The sequence below is a fragment of the Argiope bruennichi genome, chromosome X2 (assembly GCF_947563725.1).
Source record: "Argiope bruennichi chromosome X2, qqArgBrue1.1, whole genome shotgun sequence".
NCBI lineage: Eukaryota > Metazoa > Arthropoda > Arachnida > Araneae > Araneidae > Argiope > Argiope bruennichi.
Window position 1 is genome coordinate 85,930,179 of NC_079163.1, and position 25,314 is coordinate 85,955,492.

General features: G+C 27.9%; 1 protein-coding gene across 2 annotated transcripts in view; it reads right to left on the minus strand.

The window, feature by feature from the left end:
* LOC129961103 (vascular non-inflammatory molecule 3-like) overlaps positions 1-25,314 on the minus strand; it is a 39,457-nt gene that overhangs the window by 12,348 nt on the left and 1,795 nt on the right. The window contains exon 1 of one of the 2 annotated variants that reach the window (XM_056074932.1): positions 23,066-23,175. The exons of the other annotated variant lie outside the window; for it this stretch is intronic. The gene's annotated coding sequence lies outside the window, so the exon portion shown is untranslated. Of the gene's footprint in view, positions 1-23,065; positions 23,176-25,314 lie in introns of those variants that run through there. 2 annotated transcript variants of the gene reach the window in all.

A 25,314-nucleotide genomic window follows, 5' to 3' on the forward strand; every position in this document is an offset into this window, starting at 1 on the left:
GAAATTCGAATTAAAAGAAATTAATTCAAAAAATGACTAGAGCAAGATCAAATAACAATTATTAGAATAAAAATGGTTGTTAAGATTTATTTTTAATACTGAAGAGTTTTTATGCATGAATAATGCATAATTAGTATGTAAAAATATTTTAACTATAAAGAAGAAATATCTAAAAAAGAAAGTATTTTTAATTACTAAAAATAATTTTGTCTCTGGAATGAAATTTTGCCATAATATTCATAATTTTGCCATAATTTCAAATTTTTTTCAGAGACAATAGAGGAACCACATATCCGATATTTTGTGCAAAATAGATTTTATGCTGTGGCGGGTGTATTTTTGTAATATAATAATGATTAATTTGTTGCTTTAGAAATGTATGAATTTAAAAAAAAGGATTCAATAGAGGCAGGTTTTAAGCACTTTTATTTAATTTGGCATACTTCACTAAACACTTCAACTCGATTTGTTTCATTTTTATAAGAACAGAATGGTGTAATCGATTTTTCCAATCACTTCCTTAAATATTTAATTTGTTTATGGCTGTGTATTCTCGATGGAAATACGCTACTTTAAAATTTCCAGAACGTAATTTTCAGTTAACCATTAATGTAATTAAAAACTGATTTCGCTCCAGTAGCGCCATCTGATAGTGAGTTACAGAGACAAATGATCTTAAAATTAAAAAAAGTAGAAAATAATATAAAAACAGTTCTGCTGTTTACCACACTAATAAGAAAGTGTTTTTAATTAGATTGTTTTTTTTCTTATATACACATTTGAAATTATAACATTAATTTTTTTGGCATTATTCATACCCAACAAGAACAATAAATTTATTCACAGTTTTGTTGCCTTTAAAGTGTATAGTGTTTAAAATATATATCATAGTTACTGAGCTAATTTATAATTTTTCTTTGATGCATGGATATTTCATTTTTGATTTCGAAATAATGAGGTTCAAATTACTCATTCTGCATAGGGAGAAATTTCTTTAATGCTTTTCCTCATTTTCTGCATAAGAAGAAATTTCTTTAATGTTTCTCCTTATTTTCTGCATATGGAAAAAATTTATTTTATATTTTTCCTTAATTTCTGTATAAATTTCTTTAATGTTTCTCCTTTTTTCTGCATAAGGAGAAATTTCTTTAATGTTTCTCCTTATTTTCTGCATAAGGAGAATTTTTTTTTATTGGATAGCCTTATCTGCCTTCTTCTTAACGAATGAAAAAGAATAAATAGCATTTTTAATATATTGCACTCACAAAAAGCACGCTGGAAAACTAAGATCTCGGAAATTACGATTGTGACTAAAGAATTTTTTTCTTTTTCTTTTCGTTTAAAAAATACTAGATTTATTTTATTCGTGACACGAACTCGCTGAATCAAATTTTAATCAAGGAGATATGATATATTATGAGTTTACTTTAAAAGCTTATCACGTAGGAAAACTTAAATTTAAAAATTAAAATACACTTTGCTAAAATTATTGCCTCTTCCTTCCATATAAAATCATTTAAAAAGTAAGCATTTATTCCTCTTCATAAATAGAATATCGGTTTTGTACAAAGAGAATAGTGAAATCCAAACAAAAGAACGCAATTTTAAGCGCGACTGCAAAATAACATCTTTTCTCTTCATAACGATTTAAATTTATTTAGATTGCTATTTAATGATTAGAACATGTAAAAATGCTTTGGAGTTTACTAAAAAAGGCAAATGAATATAAATGACTTTTCATAAGTACTTTGACTTTATTCCTTGCCTTTTTATTTTAATATATTATTGTTGTAAAATGGAGACATGCAGAATAGAACTATGAAAGCAAAACTTATGAATTGGATTGCGCTGTATGGGAATAATTGCTAATTGCAATTATGTTACCCTTAATGAGACCTCTTCAGATGTAATAAAAAAATCAAAGACTTTAATTCATACTAGCAAATTTTGTTACATTTATGTTCTTGTTGTAATTGTTAATTAATTTGGGCAAATTAACTAAATCACTTAATTGATTTGACTCGGATAACGTGTTATTTAGATCACCAAGAATATTCTTTAAAGACCAGAATGCAATAGTAATTATAATAAAACTTTGGCGATATATGACCTCCTAGTGAGCATATCATTCGCGACACGGAATAAAATTTTGAACACTTCGATTATAAGATAAACGCTGAAAAATGATGTAAACAAAATAGTCCAGCTCTCATAATTATGGATACAGTCACAAAATTTCAAAATGTTCAACATCTACTTTGTGTCACGAAGCGTGATCCTACTGCAAAACACTTAAAATATAGTTGCAACAGTATATTTAACTCAAACAAACAAACAAAAAAAAACGGCGGTGATAGTTAAAAACGTTGAAAAAATATAAAACCAATAATAGACAGAAAAACAATAGAAAGAGAACTTTTTAATGTTCCCCAAATTTTCGACATGTTTGTCCTCATATACGTTATGATTTTGCATGCGGCAGACGATGCACATCAAGTAACATAAAAAGAGGAATCTGCAAGATTAAACACAGTTTATGGATTTGATGCATCATTTTGGATTTACATTTCCCCACCACTTGAAATTCTCTGCAATGCGATTAGGCGATCATTTCAGCTATATTAACATAAAAATGGCAAGAGATAATTACATAATCATAATGCTACATTAAAAAGTGCTTCGAATTAATGTTACCAGTTAACGAGAAATACTCCTCTTCTCTCCATAAAATCCATAAAGGCTACTATTATCAACCTTCTACCGAATGATGAATTCATTTATAAAATCTAACCATAACTGCACCATAGCACTTAGATGGAGGAGCATCTGAACACACACTAAAATCGCTACAATCACGTGAGAAGAAAGTTCCAAGAATTTTGCGGACCGTAGAATTCGACACACCCTACACTCTTTAAACTCCCTGGTTTTCCTTATCGTCTGGTACAATTCTATAACAATCTTAACAGTAACGGAAGGTCATCCAGGTCAAATACATGTGCAACCAGTTTCTGTAAATTTGAGTTCCAAATTCCGTACAGTATGAACTGAATATGGGGCTCGTCGTAATCGGTCGTTTCTACGGTAAACATGCTATGATTCTGAGATATTTTCTCCATTCAGATAATAAAGCTTTACCATTTCGCTTTTCATTGTAAAAGTCATGTTGTTCAAATTAAAGGGCAAGATAGGAAAAATTAGCACTCGAATCACATTGCCTTTTTCGTCGAGTAGAAAGATAGCATCAGCCATGTTAATATCCTCTATCAGAACTGAAAATGTGTATACCTTCATCTTTCCTCTAATTTCGATAAAGATTCAGCAGGTTTGATTCAATGCATATGGCAGGGTAGAGATTGTGACGTCAATGGAAAAGCAGTTCGTCCTTTTGTGATCGCATTTTCTTTCACTTTCTAGTCTCTGCCTGCCACTGAGGCCGCGGTGGTCTGGTGGTAAGGTTTCGGTTTCGGAACCGGAGGGTTTTACGTTCGAGACCCGATTCCACACGAGGAACCGTCGTGTTAGCTGGTCTGGTGCACGTTAAATCCGTCGGGGCCAAATGTCCTCCCGCTGGTGTGGTGTGGAAGTTTAAAGGGAGTTGCCAGTTCATGTGTCGTCATCTGACCGTGGTTCAAAATTATGAGGTTCATCCTAAAATAGCCCTAGTGCTCCTTTAAAAACGGGACGTTAATGTAATTAACCTAATTCTGCTGATGTTGGATGTTTCTTTTAGCTAAAAATATCTTTTGAACTCTTTTTCAATTTTTTGTTGTAAGGATTGTGTTATCGTGAAAACAAAGGTGTCGTCATTTGAAAATTTCGAAATTTTATCGCTATAACCATAAATGTAAGAGCTGAACTGTTGTTTTGAACACATACCATATAATGCATTCAAACATTTATTCCGTTCTCTCTAAAGGTATGCTCAGTAGGGGTCATATATCGTCGATTTTTTTTAAAATAATCGTCCTGTATACTAATATGTAAGACGTATATAATAGCACAGGGTCAACCAACCGGTCTGCCAGAGCCGTGACGAATATATAAGCTCATAAAGTGAAAAGTAGTAAACTTTACATGCTCATTATAGGCCCAATCAAGGCAAATTTAAAATTACCAAAGCCTGAAACTGATAAATAAATTCGTGGGAAAATAGAAATATGATGACATTTAGTATCATACATTTTATATTAAAGAAAAACACTTAAAAACACAAGCTTGTTTTAAACACTATACTTGCAGAAAACATTTTTTTCCACACAAAAAAATATTAATCGCGGAGCAAGAAACTTTTTAATTTATTTGATTAAAACCTACTTTTCTTTTCACATTCACCATTAAGGTGATAAATAATCCGAGTAATGACTAGCACTTAGAGAGTTGATTTATTGATCTGTGATTGATGTTATAAATTCGGTATTTTCCTATACTTATTGTTTCAAATGCTATTTATTAGTGTTAAATCAGTATTAAGGTCATTTAGCATAAAAATTGTTTTCCACTTCCGAAATTAAAACCTTGTGATCATAAAAAAAATATCATAAAATATGCAGTCTTCTCGTGAAGGTACAGATACGTGACAAACGTGACTCGCATCGCATCAAACATATAACCATACCATGTTTTATGCTGTATTGTATCTTAATACTAGAAGCAACACATGCGAGATGCGTAAAAGATTCTAAATTTAAATTGATCTAGCGTATTTTACTTGAATCATGTGTGCATGAATTGAGTCCATTGTTAAAACATCTAAACATCAAAATATATTTACATTAGCTAAATAACAAATATAAAAAATGCTTTCATTAGTTCATTATAAGGTAAAAAATTATCAAAAATTTGAACGTCGAGGCAAAGATTCTAAAAGCATGAGGTATATATAAAAAAAAGCATAAAGTAAATTGAAATTGTTACCATACTTATAATGTATTTTAATTTTAATATAATGAATGCTTGAAATTTTTTGTTTCTTATAATATTCATTGTTGCTTTATAATCTTATCCTTTTGTTTTCTACACATTTACGAATTTTGTTTTGGCCACCAGATTTTTGAAAAACTAATTATTTTCTTTCCTTTGTTATTGTCATGATACAAGCGTTTTTTAAATCTTTTTATATTGACTATTTTCTTGCCTTTTAGTCATTTTTTATAATATTAAGCGTGGCATCAAGCAACACCTGATCATTAATAGGGAATCAAGAGCGATCAAGCTGTTATTGCAACACCATACGCAAACGGTTATACCAAATTGGCTGACATTCTTTCACTCTATTTTCATTTTCTACACAATCTTATAAGATTTCACTACGAAGAAAATTACCTTATATAATATTGTAGAACTCTAAGAATATTAGAATTCTAAGATTAAATACTCTAATTTCTCCATAAACCATATATTAAATTTCTATTAAATATCAGTATTCGCCTAGAAATACTCTTATTCTAAGAATAAATTCTTTAATTGCTATCTTTTTATAAAGATTTTAATTCCTGACTTCGGTTAATTTTTAAAAAAGTCAAAAATATGTTAAAATATGTCAAATAAAACAGTAAAAGTGCGAAATTTTAATAGAAATGCACAAAGTAAAATTGAGCATCTATAATATATTTCAACGCATTTATAATATATTTCAACTTTGAATCAAAATCCAAGAATGTCGTTTTTATGATTACAATGCGTTTTAATTTCTTTATTATATTACGTAATTTTCGTTAAAAGTATTATTATTTTTTTACTACATTTTTAAAATTATGAGTAAAAATTCAGGTTTTTTTTTGCTATTTTCTATTTATGATTCTAGATAATAAATAAGAGAAATTCTGAAATTAATATTTATTTAACTGAATTCTAGATGACACAGCTGTATGAAATTAATTATCAACTAAACAAATATATGAACTGATAGTTACAATCTTAAAGTTATTAAAAAATTTCATTGTCATCGGTACTACTCAATAAATGTCCAAAATTTCAGAAATGTAGTACAGGATGAAGTGAGAGAAAAAATCTTTTTTTAAAATTCCAACAATACACACATGAAACAAATAAAATTCAGTAAAATCGCTTAGTTAAAAAATAGAGAAGATAATTGATGAAACCAGAATAAGGAAAAATTGTGTTTTGATATTATAAAAATAAAATAAGGCATTGGAATCAGGTAAATACATATGAGTAACAAAAAAATATACTTTAGAATAAATCGCGAAAAAATTCCGAACTTTATAAGAAAGGAATCATGAATGAACAAAAATCCTTGAAAGGCGCTCACGATTTATACTGGGTCTAATATTAAGAATTGTTGACCTTATGGTTAAAAATATTTTTTGTATTGATTTATTTCTGGGCACTATTTTACGTTTTCGCGAATTCAGATACTTTGTTTACAACAATCGAAAATAAGAAATAGGAGAAGAATGCTGATATATCAGTTTAGTAAAAGAGCAATAGGTTTTGTTATTTGTTTTCTAAAAGTAAACGAAAGAACATTTGTTTTCTTTGAAATTTAACAGGAAGCATATGGCAATTCTATTCCTCCTCTCTTATCCAGCGTCGTAGTTTTTGTTTTAAAATAGAGATTCTGATGTCATTGAACTGTTCAAAAAGTTTTTTTCTGCTTATTTTACTGGGTAAAAGTATATTGTAAAAAGGTATACAGAGACATGATTTTTGTGGTATCAAAAATAATAGCAAGTTAAACTACACAGAAAAATTTAAATACCAGATATTATTATATAAAATGCTTCAATTATCTCTGCACTTTTTTTCTCTAAAAATAAAACTGGTAATGTTAGATGTGTTTTATGAATTATTGACAACTCTAGCAATAGAAGACAAAAATTATATCGATACGCTACTTCATAATAAAGCTTTGGTAAAACTAAATATTTTACACATCGATGAGTTATTTAACATATATGAAGTTACTAAGGAAAGAGTAGGAAACAAAATTTAGTAATTGTTAATTTATTCTTGCATTTTGTTCTTTGTTTAATTTGCTCTTTAATTAATTTATTCTTGCATTTTGTTTTAATAATTTTATTCTTAATTTATTTAAATTCTGTTTTTAATTTATTCTAGATTAATTTTATTTTTGTGTGTTCTTGTGATAAATTACTTTTTTTAAAAAATAAAAAAATGATAATCCATAAATTACTTTTTTTTTAAAAATAAAAAAGTGATAATCCATTTATTAAGGTTGAATTCTTATTTTTATGCATTTCATAACATTTTCTTACAGATGTAGTAGCCATATAGAAATGTTTCTAACTTAATGACAAAATAAATTTTAATGAAAGCTTTCTAGAATATAATGTTTTATTTTTTTTCTTTAGTTAATTCAAAAATACGAACTGATGTTATCAAAAATGAATTCTAAAATACTTCGGGTTCTGAATATTGTTATTTTTTTTTCAAGTTTTCTAGCTATTCGCTAATGCACCCCATGTGAATTTCTTGACACAATAGAAGTAGTATTCATGAAGAAGATAAATCTTCTACATATTATAGCTCTTAACATGTATAATAACTACATATTATAGCTCTTAACATGTATAATAACTACATATTATAGCTCTTAACATGTATAATAACTACATATTATAGCTCTTATATTATGTATTCTACATATGAATACATAATATAATAGTCAGAAAACAAGTACAACAATATACCTCTGCAATCAATCTTTGTTTAAATAACAAACCAGATTAATTGTTTCTTTTTTATTATTCAGTGATCGGTCATTCAAAGCTTCTTGTATGGCAAAACTAGATAGGTCACTATCTTTCGACCAAAATAACAAAATCGTCACCCATAACCAAATTCTTTATACCAAGTAAAATATCTTGATAAAAAAAATTCTGATACATGCATACGCATAATCTAAGATGAATAAATGAATAAATTACTTAATTTATTTTTGTACTTTAATAAATTTTCTAAAGCAGAGGTAATGCCGTTAAAATTGTTCAGCATTCAGCATAAAGATAACCAACCCAAATCGATTTCGAGATGCTGAGATTATTTACGACAGACATATCATATAAAGAGAGACATTTTGAAATGTCATTGTTTCTTAATCTTCTGCCCTCTTGATCTAAAACTTTGGTCTGAAAAATTCTGGATCTGGTTGGATCTAGTCTGTTTGATAATTCTTCAGAATCCGCGACAGTGTCATGGCAATTGTCCGACAATGTTATGACAGATGAATAAATAAAGAGATAACCAACGCGCAACTGATTTCGAGATGCCGAGATTATTTGCGAATGACAGATTATTTAAAACGAGAAGTTTTGTAATTTCATTGCTTGTCAAATTTTTGCCGTCTTCTTCTAAAACATTCACTACTAAAATTCTTGACTTTATTTGTTTTGTTCTGCCTTTTTTTAGTTCTTTTAATAATTTGATTTGCACTTTTACCACGTTGAACGATAATTATTCAATATGCTGTAAGTTGATTGATCCCAAAATTTGTTTTATTCTGACTTTTTTTATAAAGTTTTTTTTAGTAATTTGCTTTGCACTTTTACCACGTTGAACGATAATTATTCAATATGCTGTAAGTTGATTGATCCCAAAATTTGTTTTATTCTGACTTTTTTTATAAAGTTTTTTTTAGTAATTTGCTTTGCACTTTTACCACGTTGAACGATAATTATTCAATATGCTGTAAGTTGATTGATTCAAAATTATTTAAATGCCTTGATTAAACTTGGCATATTTTAAAACAACTGTTTTCAGTTGCTATGTCTTAGATGTCTTTTCAAGTTAGTAAAATAAGATTCAAAATATTATTCTTGTATATTTTTAAGAGGCACCTAAAAATTTACTTGGGGAAAACCATTTGAACATCAATTATAGTTTTCAACGATTTTCAGTTAAAATACTGAAAATGAATTTTCATCAGAAAATATTTTAATCCCTATATATCATTTGGGCTTGCTAGAATACTTCCTGTTAATATCACTTTATCACTCTTTTCATTTTTGTACGAATGTTTTTCGAACAACATAAAAAAAGTATAGACAACCTTATAGCCTTAACAACATTCAAATATAGATTCTAGAATTTAGATAAATTAACTCAGTACATTTTAATTGCAGTTATTGAACTTCACAAATTCAACAGAATCAAGTTCGAATGAAATATACTTTCAGAATAACCCAGAAAAGTAAAGATTTTAAAACTCAAAGAGAATACAATTTACAGAGAAATCCGGGCTAGCATAATAACTTTATCTTTTGAACTTCAGAAACTAATTTAAATAGTAACAGAAATGTAATAAAATAGAATTCCAAATTCTATCGCAAATCATGGATTGATACTACAGCTGGTGTAAAAAATATGTACGTGATTGAAAATGATAATTTCATTTATATTTTATAACACACAAATCAAGCTCTACAAGTCAAACAGTTCAAGATTGCAAAGAAATACAGTGATATTCAAGTTACCCATAAATAATATTGTTCAATATTAATATTTTTTCAATGGTTCAAGAATATATTTCTAAAAAAATGTTTCGTCGTAAGCAAGAAATAAAATTATACATATATAACTTGGCTAGTTTTGTCAGCAATTTTGCTTGCTCGGGAAGAAAAGTGGAACTTCCGATGTTTAATATTGCAGCAAAAGAAAAACGTTCTCTTAAATATAATTTAAAGGATCCCGAGACAATACGTTCGAACTCATAATTTCTTCAGAACATTTATTAATTCAAACATCGTAAAATATAATTCTTTACGTTATTTAGAACATTTTTCTAATTGGAAATATGTGTTTAATTCTTAAAGTTTAGAAATTAGCTATTGAGATACAGTTAGAGTGGATACTTTATCCACTCTAATAGAGCACAATATCTGTTGCAAGGAAAATATAATTTACTCGGAAATTTATGTTACTCTGAAAGACGGAAATTAGAGAATGTCAATAACCTCCGGTGAATGCCGATAGATGACATTAAGCGACTATTTGAGTGTTGACATTCACAGGGGAATATCGACATTCGCCAAATATCGGTCTTTCACAGTAACACATACACTATACGATCAAAGTATTCGGCTTTATATGTTGTTTCGAATATCTTCAAAAGGTTGGATCATTTTCAGTATCTTGAGTTTCAACCATTTTGAAAATATGCACGAACTCACATTTTGCAGAGAGGAAGACGGCATTTATAGAACTTACCAGAAACTGATGAAGGAGAAAATGATTTGAACTCACCCTGTTTCACAGAATTTTATATTAATTTGCAACTTTCAGCTGCTGTTTTATTTGCTTTGCACAATATTTACATGCACTTTTGTAAACATAGCAAGTACATTCGGAAAGATATAAAGTTTTATTTAAAAATAAATCTTTGTTTTTCGAATATTTTTTGCTTATACCAAACAGTGTGCATATGTGAGAGGATATAGTATTTTTTTAAAAAAAAAACTGAAGCTTTTAAGTATTTTTATTTATAAACTTCAGAATTTTCAATCAAGTTAATTGAAAGTGACAGAAAATGTGATAGTGCACACTCAAACATTATATTGAAATTCGAAATAAGTACTTAGAATATTCAAAGAAATATGAGAATTTGTAATAAATAACTTTTAATTGAGCATATGTGAAGCCTGGCGTAATTTTTTCTTTCATAATTTCAAAGTCAAATATATAGCGCTATTTATATCAAACTAAGATTCAGTAAGGTACTGGCATTATAGAGAATTGAATTTCAGTTGTTCTCTCCAAGAGAAGCTAAATTATGACTGGTTTCCCATAAAGTGGTATTTTTTAAGGTTAAGTTTTCGAATGATTACATTAAATTGTATGAATATTAGAAATATTCTAAATACCTCTGCATGCATATAAGTTATGTACGCAGGTTAAATTGTAATAAATTATTCGCCATAAATAATTGTACATATTATTACACTATTCCTACTATTTGCACAAATAATAGAACTGTAATATTATATAACTTGAAAAAGGCAGTATCTAATTAAAAGTATCCCGACACCTTATGTTTTGCTTGGAGTGCAGATGCGCCAATTATTAATACGACCATCCGCAGAACACTTGTAGGAGGAATTGGAATGTCGAATGTTGATCTAGACCATACCACCCAATATCAGTGATAGAGCGCAATGCCCTTTTTTTTTTTACAAAAATGGCATGCAGTTTCCTCAGAAATAGATCAACAACAAGTGGGTAGCCTCCTTCATGGAGTAACAGCTGTCTTTGCAGCGAATAGTGGTCTCATTTAATATTAGTATTTGACGCATTTGCAGGCGAAGCAAAACATAAAATGGTTTTCAGTTCATTTCATTCTGATAAAAAGATGCAAGGTTCTCGTCGAATCAGTGGAACACCGCAAATCTGACTGCATTATTCGCTTCTTAAAGATTTTCGAATATCTTTAATAATGTAGTGCAAATCAAGTTACATAATGATACAATCATAATGCTTGTGAAAATAATAGAAATAAAGTAATAAAATTATTATTATTGATAAGGTATAAATGAATGCAATAAATTATTCACTTAATCGATAAATATGTAGTAATTAATAATTTTTAATAGTATATTAATATAATAAAAGGTTCTTGCAGAAATAAAAGTTTAATATAATTGTTCGAAGATATTAATTTAAAAATAATCAACTTATGGATAAACTCTTATTATTCAGTTTCTCTTAAAAGGCAACTAAGATCCAACTCGCTGTAATGCTGGTATCTTTCGGAATCTTTTTTTTCTGAAATCTTCTTCAACTGGAATCTTTATATAAGATGCCCTGTATATCCGATTTCGAAATTATGAAAACTAAAAGCACTATGCTTCACAAATGCGCAGTTAAAAATTATTTCCTAAAATACTTATATTTCATTATGTATAATGAAATTCATTATGTAATTTCATGTATTATGAATTCATGATGTAATGATGTAATTTCATATGAAATTCATTATGTAATTTCATATGAAATTCATTATGTAATTTCATAAAGTATTTCCATTAAATATGACTATAATTTTATAATATAGTGTGTATGGGGTAGTCACTCCGAATGTGACTCAATGATAGATTTTTAAATCGTTAGAGAAAAATACATGCATTCAACTGGAAAAAGGTTTTAAATCGAATAAAAGAATTATTTTTTTTATTGTTTGAGTAAAGAGCGTCATGCTAAAAACTTTTTTTAAAAAATAATGTTCATGCAATTTCTTAGTCTGGTTAGTCTTATTTAGAAAAAATATTCCTCATATACTGACATTTTAAACAAAACAGCTTCACTCTTCTACTATTAAACCTGGCCGAGATATGAAACTTTGAGTTTCACTATTTTAGGCGATCTTAAACAATCCACAGACTCAAAAATCCTCTTAAAGGATCACATGCAAATTAAATAATGCATTAATGTGTTATTAAGCTTAGATTACATTCGATTACTCAATGTAAAGAGGCATTTCTACTGCTTTAGAAAGGCTTTAAATATTAAAGTATTTGCTTAGAAACGAGTGTGTCGTGTCTTTTTTTTAGTCCTTTAATCGAACACTTTATAGGGTATACTTCCAGAACACCTCCAAATTATTTTTGAGATCTACTTATGATAAACTGATCTTGTAAGCTAAGAAAGCGTTAATTGTTTTAGTTGGCTAATTAACTTATAAAACTAGAAGTGGTATATATAGTTAGCACTAGTATTAAGGCTAAAAATAGAACGTTCACTAGCAAGTCTATTCGCCATTTAATTTTTGGCAAATTAAAACAATTTGCTGGCATTTTTTTTTACAATACAATGGAATTTTCTGAGGATAGAAAATAAATATTTAATTGAATTGAATTTTAAATTTAATGGAATTGCCACCTGAAGGTTACAAATAAAAATAATTATTATGACCTAACGTAATTTAATGAATAGCGTCTTATCCATTTGTTTTGCTGATGATCAAACTAGAAAATAACAGCTACACTCAATATACTTTTACATTGAAGTCGAAATATGAGTAAATTATTAATAGAAAAACTGAAAATTATTAATTGAAAAAAAGCCAACTGCATCAATAGTATTTGTTTTGTTCCAAAAATTAAAATTAAATTTAAAATAAATGTTTTTCATTCATTTCAAATTATATTAGACCAGCATTTATTCTGATATAAGAAAGCCATTATAAACTTATTATTTTACTAGAAAAATATACATGTGGTTAAATTTAAAGGCAAAACAATAGATACTTTTTGCCCCTAGGAAATCCCCTTAACATACGACCAAATAGGCACCAAGTTAGCTGGTCCATGAATGTTTTTCCATGATACTATGTCGTCTGTTAAAAACACTTCTATCTTATCTAGACTATTATCTGATTATTTGGATAGTCTTCTTCGCTATCGGATTTGTAAAGAATGTGCCTTCAGCATGTTAAGATAGAGCTTACAAATGTTTTCAGATGTTTACTTTCCTCGCCAATAGGTTTGGAAAAACATCATTGTGAGTGGTCATGTGATAATCAGATTTTAGTACGCTAGATTATGTTTCTTAGTTTATTTTAAAAATAAAACTACGAAAGAAAAAACATGAATTCAGTACATTTGATAAATGGATTTCTATGACATGTAAATCTGTTACACCAAAAATGTTGCATAATGTGCTAAAAGAATGTGTTTCAAGGATGCGTTTTGTATATTTTAGCCGAAAGATGTTATTTCGAGCAAATATTACGGTAAAATAACTTATCTCAAGCTCATAAAATTGTTTATTGTAACTGTATATTAAATAATATTTCCTTTTTTTTATAAATCGACTTTCATTGTGTTTTTAATGCACAAACTGGGCTACTTTTATATTATTGTTTGCATACAAATTGAATATTTCTTTAATACTTTTCTGGTAAAAAATAAAAACCTGTCACAATAGTTTCAATGGCATTTTTAATATCTTCTAGTCGATTAACTTTTTCTAAAGTTGATAGTTTTTCCTTGAAATAAATTTGTATATGAGCCCTTTACTTTTACCTTTACTAATTACTTTACACAATTATTAGTCAGCCAGTTAAATTTTTTTTTATCATACGATTGAATGCTGCAAGAATTTTTTACTGAACATGACTATTAGGAGAGAGGAACTATATATAAACTAAGATTGCATAGTTTTTTCAGCATTACGTTTATTGACTCAAGCAACACAAATATAGTTCTTTATTTCATTTCAAGCATTATTCAATTGGACATACATACCAATCTCTAAGAGTTTAGAAATTACCTAGAGGGTCACAATTAGAGTTGACACTCAGAATATATATGTAATGATATTTTTAGAAATTAAGCAGGATAGGAATTTTTAAAAATCGTTACTTTATTCTTTTTCATCATAATTAAGCTTTCATTTTTCGAATGCTCATTTTTTAGCAAGTTCTAAAGTTCTATTTTTTAAACTTATGACTAGGAACTTAAGAGATATAAGCACCACAGCAAAGCAGAAATTAAAAAAGAGGATCGCATGAAAGCCTTTAAAAGTTAGATAACTTCATCTGGAGAGCAGCTCACTGAAATTTGGCTGAGGAAATTTTTATTTTAGCGGCATGATTTTCAACTGATACTGTAGGTTACATTGGGAAGTTAAAGTTACATAGACCCAGAGAAATGAGGCAAAACCAGAATACCATATTTGAGTGTATGTTCATACACGTGTCTATTTATTTCCGTGTATATTCTACGCACTAGACTACTAGATATCATTTATTTCTTATCTATACGGATTGTATAACCTATTCCTTCTACCTTTTACGAGTCTTTTATTTTTTTCATGAAAGAAACTAAACTGTAAATGATGGTAGCAATAAAACATCTTTGCAAAAAAATATCCACCCATTATCTTTTAGCAAGAAGCATCAATAAATACACTTAACCATTTTGTTTTCTTCTTCGAAACAGAAAAAAAAAATTCTATGATTCTATTCTATTCTCAGTACTCTTAATGAAAACGAGACGTGTGTTCCGAACCAATCATTCGCCCGTTCTACACATTCTCTCTCATAATCAAGAAATTCTACGATGATTTGGAAGAATTACTGTTGCTCCTCTGAGCAGAATAATTGGATAGCAAAGTCTCACGGGATCGATAATGTTATTGTTGCGAAATTACTTCTCATGAACGTTAGAACGAAAAAGAATTTTAATAATACCGTTCTTCTATGTGTATTGGAGCTAAGAATTGAAATTTATTTTTGAAAATTTTAATATTAATATTTTTGTTATTTCAGTCTTGCAGTCGTGCTTGTAGGTCATTGGCTTTTAACTATTTTCCCTCGCATCTTTTTTTTTCGATCAGAATTTTTCTGCGATCTCAATTTACTCGAAAAATTGGAAGTTAGAATCATAAAACGAACAAATAAAGGCAACGAATAAAAAGAAATTTATCTTAAAAGAGCCAATTAATGCATTTTAAGAGGCAATCAGAATCTTTGATTCATGCATCACTACCCAAAATATTTTATAGAAAAATAAGAGTCGACAAAGCTTAGATATTATATATTCTCTTAAATCAGATTGTAAAAAATTAATAATAGCTCAAAATTTCAATAGCACTAAAATATGTAAAACAACGACTTAATTATGTCAAATTGCTCACATGGAATATGGAATTTGAACTAAATTATATAAGGATGACATTACAAAATACGTTATATGCAATCTGACTTTTCGCATCTTATTTTGCTCTTTCACTCTTTGAATTCTTTCTTTTTTTCACTTCAATCACTTGTATTTAGAATTTTTAATAATATCAATATTTTCTTTGATCTGAAACAAACTTTTCTGTCCATTGATCTATTAGAGACTGTAATAGAGATATTTTTTCTTGTATAATGTATGCCAAAACTAAATTATTGAGTACGAATAAAATTCGTTCCAGACAAAAAAAAAAAAAAGATTCTAATTTATTTTTTCAAATTTGTTTTGAAATAATAGGACGAAGTGAAGATACTTTTCCAAGATTTAACCCTAGATAATTAAACATAAATAAGTATTGCTCTATTATTAATTATTCGAATCATAGACTAATGATTTAAGACAAGTAAATTTTTATATGGCCTTTATTTATTCCAAATAAATCAAATAAATTAGCATAGCTTAGTTGTTATAAAATTTCAGTTAAAAAGTAGAAAATTTTAATAATTAATATTCTTACAAAGCTACACATTTACTTTGTTATTATATGTTTCCTGACGCATTTATAGTCTTGTCATCTGTTAATCTTTCAATGTTCAAAATATCTTCAATATTTTTTATGCAGGAAAAACACAAACTTCTGTGCGTTATCACTAAACATTACGTTTGTTAGACGACGAATTCCAGAAAATCTCGAAAAGTACCAAGAGTACAGCTGCGCTTATCTCCTTCAAATTGCTCGTTTTACGAGTTAATGAAGGTGCTTTGGGTGAGGTGGTGTGAGCGCAACGGGGATATCTCGAATTCGCAAAACTGGCAAGGGTCGACAGTTTATTAGACTAATGTTTAGCTATTTACAGCTCAAAGGATCAAAAAGGAAATGGGAGAAAAAAATTGGAAATTGTCATAGCCAAATTAATCAGTAGAAGTTTTCTCTTCTTGGCTTGTTATTATGCTCCCCCAGAAGTGTTCCTCGGCGTATAGAGAGGAGAATCGCGTAGGCATATAAAATTTGATTTGGTCCAAAATTTGGCATGATAGTCACATATTAAAATCTTAGCACCTAGTTTCTGGCATTTTTTGGGCTATACAGTTGGCTGGATAAGCCTGCAAATAATTTAACCGGTCATAATTTGACACTTAAATTTCAGATTTAAAAAATTGGCAAAAAATAACAATTTAATTTGTAGAGTTTTGCGATTATCGGGTTCACAAGTATACAGACAAACGGTATATGGACTTTTCTTTAACAATCTTTGCCCAAAATAAGGAGCAGATTCACAATCTGGAGGTGGAACTACATACCAACTTTTATCCTCCTAACACGTTATGTTTTTAAACTCTTTTATTTAACATCGCATTCCACATGTATGCAAAGGCTGAATTTCTAAAATTGATTTTTCACTTACTTCCTCCTTTATTAGAGTTCTAAAATATTATATAGTTATTGAATCTGGAGCGCGATAGAATTTAATGATTTTAGAGATCTTTGTTATCAATATAATATGATAATTTAACTAAAAAATTTATTTCAGATGTGTTGGCACCTAGATTTCTATTTGAGAAACATTAGTTTTGGGATTCCATAATATTTATAATCGTGAATGAAAAAGTGCATTAAAGCTGAAAATTAGAAAATAATATATAACAATTACTTAAACTCGCTTTTAATAGCGAGTAAAAAGTAGAAATTTAAATATTTTTATGGAAAATCTAGTAATGTTATAAAGAACTTAAGATATAATGAACACATGAAGAAAAATTCTGAACATTCTGTGATTAAAATTTCAGTTAATCTAAAGTATCCTGTCGATACTGCTACGTTCAGTGGTGGCGGGGTGGTCGGCTGTACGCAAGAACAAGAAGTTAATCTAAAGTATTTTTATTAGAATTTTGTATTTCGTTTTAAAATCTATATTTTTGTTTAAAAATTCTTAGAAAAGGAATATTATTAATGCGAATGAAGATTTAAACATTTATTTTGCAAAATAATCGTTCACTTAAGCAGATTTGGCGTTCGTTTAGTTTTATCATTCGTCGTTAGGTCCATATTTTGCTGTGTTGTGAAAATTCGAATACCAATTTTACCAATGCAGATGCTGCATCCGTCAATTTATTGAACTACACAATCGCATGGTAATTCCTTTTAATTGGGATCCTTATAGGAAGGCAACCAATTACAGTAGTTCTAACGACACAAACTTGAGAAAATTTCTAGGCAGTTTTTCTGATCTGATCATGATGACAAAGAGATGGAAATGTAGGGGTAAAGTAATTTGTAATCGCCTATAACACTTTTAATTTTGAAGACAGAAAGAAAATTCAGATTAGTCAAGTTATTGCGTCATTATAAAGAACTTTTGTGTATTGTTTTTAAATAACTGCCGCTCTTTGGAAGTTAAGATGCCAGAATTTGACCAGATGAGGTTCTTGCACTGTTAAATTCTCATGCAAATGAACAATAGAAATTAAGGATGAATAGCCTTGTTGTTTTTCAGTTTAAAGTTGTGAATTAGATGAGAGTACTATTATTGAAGGAAAGACATAGATCTACTTAAATTTCATCATCTATTTAGACGCAGAAGATGACGTTTTCTATCCTGGCGCAACAAGTGATTATTATTGAGTGAAAATATCGTACAGAATTGAAGAAATCAAGCAAAAAGAACTCAATTTTCAATTGTTTGAAAAATTCCATTTTTCACCTTCAATTGCATTTTCTTTCAGCTTCGCCAGGCCCATTAGCTCTAGTCTTTATGACGATAGCAGTGTGTGTGTGGAGGGGGGGGGGGTTCTTTTCACTGTAACCTCCTGGCTTTTGAAAAAAATATTATTCAAATCAGGAAAATGAAGAATTACCTCATTATAAAGAAAATCCTCTATTCTATAAAATTTTTGATAGTTGCCATTCCTTAGAAGTTAAAAATTCATCCCCAACCATTATAAAATCCTAATATTGATTTATCCAAAAGTCGGTATCAAAAAAAAGGCAATATTTCGAACACGGAATATTTATTTTGAATTTTATTCCTTTTTCATAGTAATAAAAAATGAAAACAATGATAATTTATAATCTAAAAGATGATATATAAGTGAAAAGCAGAAACAGCTTAACATTCTTCGGCACACAGATTTCGCTATCGATACCTTTTACATTTGAAGACCATATTGAAACTTTAGAAAATTAGTTTACAAAACCTAGAATTTCAAAATTTCTTACACTAGCAAAAGTTTTATCTGAAAAGCCTGATAACGCGTAGCAATGCCAAAAGCGAACTTATTCCTGGAAATGCCAAAATACATAAATAAATAAAGAGTTCAGTTTCGCCTCTTTGAGTATTCCAAAACTTTCGAAAAACTTTTGAATTGCAAAGCTTCTATAAAATGTTAGATAGGATAAGATTTTCAAATACCTTATATATGAAACTCAAATTTCCTGTTACAAATATATTTTTATAGATAAGTCTTTCTTTTCATAATTTCTGTTCTACAAGTACAATCTTCTTTCAAAAACAAAAAAAGTTTCCTGATTATTGTAGGTCTGGCAATAAAATTCGCTTTCTCCTTAAGGTAAAAAAATTTCTTAGTTTTTAAAAAACTTTTAATTTGTAAACGCTTTTATTTAACTCCATTTGTTTTATGGTTGTTGTGATGAAATTTTATAACAGATTTTTTTTCACTTCTTAATCGCTAGTGTTTTGAAATTATTAATAGTTATATATTCTTGGTGAAAGAAATATTTTAATTTTTTTCGGAGCTTAATTATCAGTTAATCAACTGGATTATAATTCAATTTTTATTCTATACAAATGATGTTACTTAGTTGTGTACTTGAGGAAAAAAATGATTTCGAGTATCTGTACTGTGCACAATGATAAAATGTAAAAATAATGGCTAAGAAATCAAAGTTATAAAAAAAATTAAAAAATAAACTTTTTTTAGCCTTTTAAAAAGTTGGAGATTTTTTTTCTTCAAAAATCGGGAGGAGGACCAAAACAAAAATGTAAAAGTGTGAGGCGTGGAAAGTAATAAAATAAAGAAATAAGCACCCTATAAATATCATAAGGAAGAAAATTCTTCATTATTCATAAAAAACTAAAATATATTAAGAATATGGTTAGAATTTCAATTAACTTGATTTTACGCAAATTACCCGATACATTCCAATCAGCACTTGACACTTTTATGCATTTTGTTTTCCTCCCGAATTTTGGATAAAAATATACTTTTTAGTGCACTATTAAGTGCGTGGTTTTAAAAAATTTTTGTATTAATCTTCTTAGAAATTTTAAATAAAATAATATAATATAATAAATTCCGAATAACTAACATATTTCCGAACAAAATTGTTTTGATTTCAATCAATGCTTATCAAAGTAAGAGAATTTGAAATTATATTTAGAATATTTTGATAAATGTGAAATTAGATTTCGAAAAATTTATTCTGTAAGCTCCTTAGTTAGTTACCTTTATTTATTCTAAGACTCGCTAATTTAAAAGAAGACCAACATAATAGGTTTAGATATTTCTTTTAAGATATAAATAAAATTGACGGTAATATGTCGGAATTTTTGTTATTTTTCTTCAGAATCAGGCTTAATTTCATAAAAAAAAGTATTATCAGATTAACTGATAACGTATTTTTCTGCTTTGAATTTTTTTACAGCCTCCCAGTTTCAAAATTTCTATCAATTCATTATATTTAATAAGTATCAGTTTTACTTTACATTATGCTAAATGATGAAATAACGGCATTTGAAAAAATATATAATTTGATAAATTACATAAACAAAATAATGAAGTTTAAAACAAAAATTAATAAATAAATCAAAATTTAGATTGATTATTAAATATGCATGCACTTTTAAAATTCAAAATTAGTTATTTCATCTTGAATGTTTATTTATGCTGTCAGTAACTAAAACACGATACAGATATCTGACGTTATATAATCGGGTATATTCATACAGACTATTATAAAAAGATTATTTTAAATGTACACAATCAGCAAGAAATTCGACTCCTATATATAGCATTCCTGTATATCATTATATCCTGTATATCATTATCCTGTGCATCCTGTATATCATTAGCATATATCTTCATGTATCCTGTATATCATTAGCATTAGTGTATTTTTCCCTTTTGTAATAAGATGAAAAAAACAATTAATTTACAGATGAGTAATCGAATATCATTCATTTTGTAAACATTGATGAAATATTTTCAAATACCCCTCGTTTCTCCACACTCCTAAGAAGCAATTTTTTTAGAACTTAAAACTTATTTGAATTCGTTTATTCGTAAACTTACTGTGATGATAAAATTATTTTGGCACCTTTATAATTAAGTAAAATTCAAAACACCGCAGCTTGACGAAAACAAAGCATTATCATACGAAAAATAAAAATAACGCCAGAATATACTTGTATTTTTTTTAGTAAATACTTTTTACGAAAATGTTTGTATCTACAATTCAATAAATTGAACAACTTTCCTGTATCTACAAGAAACAAATTGAAAATTTCATCTTCGAAAATACAGAACTATTTTAATCATTTGGAGCTAATTGTAAATAATTTTCACTAAGCAGTATGTGATAATAAATTATGATTATTTTGCTAAATGTGTGAATTTATGAGAAAGAATTCGAAAAATAAAAATAATAAATTCCATTTATAAAAATAAATTTGAATTATGATAAATAAAATAATAGTAGTTTGCTTGATTTATAAGATTAAATTCGCCAGATAAAGTACTTCCAAACACTTAATTTGTGTGAAATAATGATTAAATAAAATAAATAAAAATAATAGAAATTTAGCATGAACCTCACAGATATTGCATCAAAATGCAGAGCCAAGGTGAAATGATTAGGACTTCAGACAAATCAGCTAGTTTCGTACTGCATATCAAACATGGAGGTTTTTGAGCATGTAAGATTTATCATGCACCATTAAAATGATCGTGGCAAACCTTCGTGGAAATAAAATTTAAATTCGAGCCAAAATTTTATAAAGGAGATATCTTCACTTAAAAAAAATTGTGATAAGAAACTTTATATAATATGTTACTAACTCACATTTCAAATACATTTATCTCTTATTAATAAATTTCAAATTATTAATGTTTCTCTGTCTCTCTCAGTCTCGCGCTCTCTATCTATTTATCTATCTTTTTTTTAGGCTTCAAAAAGTGAGCTACATCTTAGTAAGATCATTTTCTAGAACTCAAAATTAATATTTTTCATTCTGTTAATGCAACTTTTAAAGTTTCTGCCAAAAGCTTTCTTGTTATTTCTCATTAATTTTCATTACATTTATTCAAAATACTTTCCTACTTAAATTTAAATTGTTACTATTCTCGGTATTTCTTGAGCTTTTTAAAATAATTTTCTAAACTATTTTTTCTGAAGAAGTTTACCGGCAAGAAATAGTGAATTAATTAGTTTTTATTTCATAATTATTATATTTTCAAATTAATTCTATTCTAATATCTTAATTCATTATATTTAAATACGATATATTTTTAATAAAGAAGCTGTGGATTTTCATATTCCGGCGATGCTCCTTAAGCTTTATAGCCTTTACCTTTTGTCTCGATAATCAATATAGAATGATTTTAGTCAAGAAAATGGTAATATTTGGCAATAGTAAGAAGTGAAGAGTTACACCTCCACTGTACAGCTTATAATAATACCACTGGAGGTAGTGGGGAGGAAGTTATCTTTGGGGAGCATTTAGCTTCTTGTTTGTTTGTTTGTTTCTTATGGCACTTGCCACTGACAAGCCCGCTGTTACGAAGACAGCGATTTAAGCCTGAGGGGGAACGTCTCTTATTTTTTATAGCAGCGCCAACTAGGGCCAAGAGTACGACTTTGCCACTCACGCATCATTCATTCGCTTGCACAACCCCTTTTTACAGGAGGGCACATTCACACATCTCACAGATAGAACAACAGAAGAACAACCATGCCCAAACCGGGACTCTAACCCGGGACGCCCAGATCACGGGGAAGACGCGCTACCCCTATGCCAGGACGCCGGCATTTAGCTTCTAACCTGAACATCGTGATACCTGGCGTAGCAATCATTTGCACCTTACTTATTTTAATTTTAAGCTTATTTTATCAATTATAAGTTCATATTAATGCATGCAACCTTTAATTTATTCAGTAGTGAAATAATAAAAATTATAAAAAATTTAAAGAAAAAATATTTAGATACATGAATTATAAAATAACATTAATAGTGCTTTTGGTATAAATACTGGATGATCAGAAAATCCATGGACATTTAAAAAGAATCTTTAAGAAACGTAAAAAATAATCGGATTGAAACGTATTTGAGGGGTGAACATCCCACTCACATAAAGATTTTTACGGCATTAAAAAAAATTAGCACGAAACTCACCAGTAGCTGGAACTAAAACAAGCGACTATTTTGAAAATATGCAAATTGGAGATTTATTTATAGACTTATTTGCTCTTCGTAGAATGTTCTCTGTTTATCAGGAGTACAAACATGACTTAGATGAACTTCAGATACTGTACCTTTGCTGATTAAAATACAATATCTTACAAAACTAACAAAAGAAACATCAAAATTTTATCTTATTCTGTTTACGATTTTATTCAATTATTGAGATAAAATTGAGAGAAATAAACCATTGCATTCTTTCGCTCATTCTTTTTTCTTTTTTCCCAACACATTTTCTCAGTCGTTGTTAGATTTCTGAATATTTAATCATGAAACACAAGACGATATAAAATAATAAAAACAATGATTCAATAAAAAATACAAAGTGATTCCAATACTGTGCAGGAGTGGTGAGGTAATGTCAACAAGTATTATATCGAGCAATTTACTTTTAACTACAACTGACCTGTGAAAAATATTTTTCTATCAAGCACATTATCTGCTTAAGACAACCAGGCACTGTTGATACTATATCAAGTGATTAAATACAGTTTATTGAACTTTTAAATTATGCCTGTCAACTTTTAAATCATACCATTGTCATAAACCTGTGTCTGTAGAATATTATTTGTATTAGATTGTATTTAGATTGATTGGATTAACATTCGGTCTGACACAAATGGTATTGAGGAATTTAAAATCCTGATCAGATGACGTTGTACCCGTTGCTCCAAACTTACTGTCAAAGCTAACATTTGATATCCACGAATGTAATGTGCACCAGACAAACTTTCACGAAAAAATATAGTCAAGAAGCTTAGACTCTGCTATCATTCCGAATTATTTTATTTGAAATTTTTGAACATTTTTTTTTCTGTTTTTCAAATATATAAAAGTTTACCACTTCCTTCATCAAATTTAGACAAAAATACAGTTATATTTTACAAAGCGTTAACTTCTGTAGATAGCTTTTCCAGACTCTCTAGCATAAGAAAATTTTTAATTTCGTCTTTAATCCTTTCCTTACAGGTTTAAAAATGGAAAGAAAACCTAGCTTGTTCTTGCGTTTTCAGAAAATCCATGATGAATCGAATCGAATTTTTCTTGATTTTATTACAAATGAATTCCAAAATTTTTAGTTTGAAATTAATTCCTGATCAATTAGATATTTCCCATCTCTCTTGGGATTGGAATCTCTCAATTACTAAATTCTAAGGAGTGATTCTTGTTTTTAGAAATCAAGAATAATTTTGTTATTTATATTAAATATAAGGATGAATTCCATTATTAAATTCTTTATCACCCATATATAGAATTAAATGAACTTAAAAATATTTAGATACTGAATCATGTGTTTCCTTAGAAATATTACTATCCAGAAAATCCAATATTAATTAATGTCAACATTTGTGATAAATTTAATTTTACATTAAAAAAATTAAAGGAAAATAAATTATGTCCAAAAATATTATGCTTAGTTGCTTTATTAAATATTTATAAATAAATATATTATGCTTAGTTATAAAAATATTAATAAAATATAAATAAAAATATTATTAAATATAAATAAAAATATTATTAAATATAAATAAATAATATAATAAAAATAATGTAATAAAATAATAATATAATATAATATAATAAAATATAATATAATGAAAATAAATTAGTAAATATAAAAATATTATTAAATATAAATAAAAATATTATTAAATATAAATAAAAATATTATTAAATATAAATAAAAATATTATGCTTAGTTGCTTATCTTTCATCAAAAAATAGTCAACATAATCTAAAATAATTTCGAATATTATGATACACTTGCATGCATGCATAACTATATTTGTATGTGCATATGCCTGCTCTCATCAAATCTGTTGATGCAGTATACGTTTTTCCAAATTCGAGATATTCCTATTGGTTATTTTATCCTTCCTATTAATTGTGCCATTAACTATATTTAAATTTCATTTTAAATGTATTGAATGTTTGAAGGCTTTAGTGTTTAATTTTTTAAGAAATGTTTTTATAAATAAAAAAGTGACTAAAATGTTATTAATTAAATTGTAGCAGATTACAACAGTCTTTTTTAATATAACTCTTCATAGGTCATTACACTAAATTTAAATGGAATTCAAAATTTCATTAAATTAAAACTTTATTTTTACTTCTTAGAAAATTCATTTTTTTGTGTTTAAAAAATGCTACCAAATTGTTTTTATTTGTCTAAAATTAAGTGG